We start from the raw sequence: 5,860 nt of genomic DNA on the forward strand, positions 1-5,860 counted from the left end.
ATGGATTTTGATATGAAAACCCACGCCGAACCTCTTCTGGCAGGTTTTCCCCAAATGGGGAAGAAGCTTTGTATGCTAGAAACTTCGAGAACAATGAGCTAGATATTGGTAATTGTAGATATGGTCTAGCTATCCCATTTGGAGCTATTGATCTTATCATTTCGAGCCTTCCTCTTGAGATGTGGGCCTTCCTCCCTCTTTTGTGGATCCCTAACTCCCTCTCCCTTCCTATAAATCAACTGCCTTCCATCCCCAAATGGTTGGTCATTGATTGCCTACATCCCTATACTCAGATTGTGCCCATTCTAACTTGGAGAAGGAGAGCTTGAAAAGTCTTTGCTTGGACTTGGACATCCACCAAAATGAGGTCTCCAACATCAAGGCATATGTTGTATGCTTCCCTTTTTAGCTTATTAATATATACATCTGATGTTCACTTTCCATAATTGTGTAAATGTTTATGCTTTTAGCTTAATACTCTTATATCTATTAAGTAGTTTATGTTTGATGTATGCCATATATTCTGTTGTACCTTGTATTTCTATTTGATATTTTTTGCAGGTACTCAGATGTGAAGAACAAGTAAGGATCGAGCCTGGAAGCGAAGGAATCAAAGTCATCTCCAAAGGATTGAGACATTAGCATCAGAGCAAGGTAGGTCACTCTCTCTATGCATTTGTTAAACATAAGCTTGGAAATTGAGTGTTAGTTTTTTAGTTTATTGCTAGACCCACTCATTGGACTAGAGAGATCACCTTGTCCACATAGGGGATTTTCCTTCACAACAAAATGGCGACTCCACTGGGGAAGTTATAACCTCTTCAATCTCTTTTTTTTATCAGATTTCATGATCAGTTTGAATGACCATTGTGTTCTTAGTTAGTTTGAGCATGTATAGGTCTGCACAGTCATTAATTACTACCTTAAAGTTTTGAGTCTGGAGTGTTTATTGAAATATTTTTTGTTTTTTTCCTTATTCCTCACCGAATGCACTTTTTTACTAAGATAGTCGCGTTTCCAGCATGATTTGCTTTAAAAAAGTCGTTTTGAACCCCTGTTCAGCATGATTTTGGCCATTACAGCTGCGTTGATCTCAGAGATTGGTGAAAATTAGGGTTTCTTTGTCAAAATCCAGTGTGTCTTAGCCCCTGAGGTCCTTTTTCTTGTCCATTGTGATTGGATTTATTGGTGTTTTGTCTGATTATCTTATTTGATTAGCCAATTCTTGTCTCTTGAGATTTCAAGTGTTTGGAGTGAAATTGGATTGATTCTAGGGTTTTTAGGTCATTTGATTATCACTTGCCACTTGTAAGTGTCACTAAGTTTGTAGTTTGCTCATTGATTAGATCTAGTTATCTGTTAAAATCATTCAAAACATCAATTTTCATTAGTTTTGGCTTGTCTTTTGCAAAGTTTCTTTTCGATTGCATTAGGTCATCTTGCACTTGAAAAATCATCTTTGTTATTTATCGAACATAGATTACATTGTTTGGATTACAAGCTAAAAAGAGTGCATCATTCATTTGTTCAAAACGAAAAGTGAAAATATTTTCATATATGTGCTTTTGAATTGGATTTGGTGTTTCTTTGGTTGATGCATTAGTTGCATTAGAGCATTTGAATGAAATATTTTTTTTTTATAGTTGGTACTTTAGTTGCATTAGAGAATTCAAAAAGTAAAGAAAAACATCATTTACACAAGTGCATCTTAGTAAAGTAAACATCATTTTTCTTTCGATAAGTTGCATTTAGGATATTGAAAAATGGAAATCGATTTTACTTTTGGGTATTGCATTTTGAAAGCGAAAGTGAAATCTAGTGGAAGGCATGTTATTTGATCCATTATTGATTGAAATTTCTTCCCTTGGTTAGTCTAGCTTTCATTGAAAGGAAATTTTTTTTATTTTCTCATATAGTTGCATCTTAGGGATTCAGGTAACATTATTTGAGCCAAAAAATTGAAACATAATTCAAGAACAACATTAAAATTTACTTAATTAACCTAAGGAGCATTTTGAACTTAACGCAAGAATTTAGAGGTCTAGGCTAGAGAGGTGTTCTGACGTCTATAAACCTAGAAACTGTCATTAACTGCATGCATTGTATGCCAGAGGTGAAATCATGTTCCACATACAAAAGTATATCAGATCGTTCTCGATTATTCTTGGGTATATCGGAGGCACTCCATGTATGGCAAGTATATGGGAACACTCTCATCAAAACATTATGCATTAGACAATTCTAACATGGACTAGTGTTCCCCATACTGTCACGTATATATTGGGAGAGCCCACTAAGTTGTTATCCTTTAGCCACAGGTAACTGAGTGAACCACCTTGTAGACGTGATACACCGAACACAACATTCGAGGAGATTGGATGCCATACATTAAGTCATTGGTTTTGGTTAAGGTGTATATAGAGGTTCTCAGATACTCGGTAAACCCTCTTGCCTAGCTTAACCCTTTTTTTATTTTTCTTTGTTAATTTCTAAAATAAAGTAATTCACCACAAAAAAACATCCTTCATGTAGAAATACTCCTTAGTTGATCTTAGGTTGATACTAATGGAGACATTTTCCGATTCTACCAACCAAGGAAACCCCCTCGATGGTAATCCCGTTCCTTTTCCTTCTTTTGGAAATGTTGGTGCTCCCTATATGGAAATGTTGTCCCTTCGTGGTTTTACCATTGGTTTGCTAGTTTAGTTATTTATGGCCTCGGTGATTCCGAGTGTCCAAACTGCATTTCAACCAAGTTATCCTCGACCTTAACAACATCAACATCAACATCATGTTGATCCTAAAGTTGACCCCTAGCTTTTTTTTCTTGTTTCTTCACCCTGCTCTTCCTCTTCGCCTCGTGAAATTCTAGATTCTAGTAACTAGGAATATAAGAAGAAGAATAAGAGGATGAAGAAGAAAAAGCAAATTAAGCAAGGGGGAAAGCAAACAACTATTATTACCAATGAAATTAATGAAGAAAAATCTTCCAATCAGCCTCGAAAAGTGAAATTCCCTTGCATTTTATGTAAGGGTGACCACCTTCTTAGAATTTGTCTTAGTATTCCCAAGGTCTTAGAAGTGTGGTCCATAGGTTCACATTGACCATTGTCATCAGCCTCTGTGGATCATGTTGGTGATAGACCTTCAACTAGTGATAATAAAGCCCATGGGAAAAAGGGAAAAGTCAAATTTCCCTATAAGTTGTGTGAAGGTAATCATCCCATTCACCTTTGTCCTCTTATGGACGGAGCTTCCAAAGAGTTGGAGAACCTTACAGCTTCTCAACCTCGTCTTCTGGGTGGGTATTGAAATGTTTCCCTTAATCCTTCACTATTTGATCAAGTGATTGATCAAAAGTCATATCTGGTCAACCCCACTCTCTCTGAAAGTGAGTCTCATGAGTCTCTTCCAAACCAGCTATTGCTTGAGAAAACGGTAGAACTAGCTCTACCTTTAGTTGATTGTGTCTATCATGTAGAGAGTGAACCTCACACTGATGAGGTTCTACTTGTTTCTTTGGTTTTGAATGAACTCGAGGCAAATTGTCCCATTCCCAAGGTGCAAGAGGGCAACTCTCACGTTCCTATGATACCCCCTCTAAGTAGTTTAGGTACCTATTTTGATTGGAGTCGATTGACAAGATATTGTCTTCTGTCTTATGTGCCTTTCCAGATCAAAGTACAATCTTACAATATGGTCATACCTAGCACAATAATAGATGAGGGAGAATTTTTTAGTATTCTATCCTCCACTGCTTGGCAAGCTTTAGGCTCTTAGCAGCTTGTCCTCGTCACCCAGAATTTGTTAGGTTTTAACAGAGGAACCAATCAACCGTTAAGGATCCTTCCTAAGTTTCCTATTACTTTGGGAGGAAAGACTACCTATAAAGACGTGATGGTTATCCAAGGCCTATTGGATTTAAATCTATTCCTTGGTCATGACTATGTTTACGTCATTGGAGCTCCTATCTGTTCCCTCTTTTGAGTGATGTGCTTCCGGCATGAAGGAAGAATTGTGTTCATTGATCAGCATACATTCGTTGGTCCTGAATAACTTCCCAATCAACCATCATCCCTAAATGGTTCTTATGTGCAAGCAGTATCATCACTGCCACAAGTTAATTACGTGGCCACCTATTGCCTGCCCACATCTACTGATGATCTAGTAGGTGACGTAGTACACCATGTACTGGGGCATTGGAGCCCAATTTTTCCATTGGATCCCTAGACATGTATCCCTTCAAAAATGTTGTTCTCCCATATAATGAGAACTTCTTGGATTCCATGGCCTCTTTCAATTTGTGATCGAGGGTTTGGAGTAGAGTTCCTTGTCTTGTGCCAAGCTCATTAAAAAATGAAACAAGGGATATGAGGATAGTTCTTTTACTATGTCAACCTCGTTAAAAAATGAAATGTGTTCCCATGAGAATATTTATTTTACTATGTCAACCTCATTTAAAAATGAAATAAGGTCTCATCGACATGGTTATTTTCCTGTGTCAAGCTCGTTTAAAAAATGAAACAAATCCCCTTCCAATTCGAGTCTTCGATTAGATCTTGTAAATTCCCAGTCGATTCTTTCACTTGATTTCGTAAGCGAACCTTTATTCCATCCACCTATTAGTAACCAATAGTCTACTTAGGTAAATGGAATGAATATTGGGGGACATGTACCTTGAATTGTGTCATTATGTTGAGGGCATGCAAACTCATCTCAAGCATAGTTTGTTTCTGTTTTAAGCTTGTGTAAAAATGAAACCAAATCCAAGCATAGTTTTTCATGTTTCAAGCTTGTGAAAAAATGAAACCACCTTCAAGTATGCTCAAGCATAGTTTCTCATGTTTCAAGATTATGTAAAAATGAAACCATTCCCACTTTACCTCTCGTGATTGCCATATTTATTATCCTGTTTTGTTGGATGAGCCTTAGTTTTTTCTGTCCATCGTCACCATCTCTTTGGTTGATCATACAATTTGATTTGGTTGTTTTTTCCTTGACTGAGGAACATCTACAATGAGTGGTATTATTAGCCAACCTCTTAACCTTTACATGTTTTGAGCAGTTCCATCATGACAAGAACTAGTTGCTATCCATTTATAAGACTCGTTCCTATAGGAAGAGTCATCATTAAGCTCTATTCTGACTCTCCAAACATGAAAATATTATCAAGTACTTGTTTTTTCGAACTCGTTAAATTAAATGAAATTACATCTACTCAATATCAATTTAACCCTTTTTTGGACTGAGATAGACTATTGTAGGAAAAAGGAATACCTTAGTCAAACATGTCTAAGAGGTTCCCTTGGATATCATTTTATACCCTTTCGGATTCAAGAGACGATTTACGAAAAGGGACCTTTGGAGTTTCCTTTCTCGCCTATTTTTTAAAACTATCTAAACATGAAAAAGATGTCGTGTTTCCCCTCTGTCAGACTCGTAAAACTTACTCCATACTTCTTTAGTTTTGTAGCTGTCAACCAACTGGAATCTTCCACTGGCTACTCCTTCCACTTGACTAGATATTGGAAATATGTCTGCCCTCTAGTTTTCTTAGATATTCTTTGATCCAAGATAGCTTCAACTTCCTTTTTGACTGCTTTTGGTACATATTCCTCCCAGTTCACGGTTTGAACTTCATCACCTGTATCTTCTTTCTGCAACTCTGTTTCTGCCTCTTTGAATGGATATAAGTCTGCAACATTAAAAATGGTGGATATGCCAATCCCTTCTGGTAACTCAATCTCATATGTATTGGCTGAAAATTTCCTTATGATTTTACAAGGACCTATCTTTTTTCATTTTCAATTTGTTGTAAGTTTTTGTAGGAAATCTCCTTTTCCTCAAATGCACCATCACT

Source organism: Pinus tabuliformis, chromosome 4_2 (assembly GCF_031772625.1).
Source record: "Pinus tabuliformis cultivar Carrire ecotype Pingquan chromosome 4_2, CPIR1, whole genome shotgun sequence".
Lineage (NCBI taxonomy): Eukaryota > Viridiplantae > Streptophyta > Pinopsida > Pinales > Pinaceae > Pinus > Pinus tabuliformis.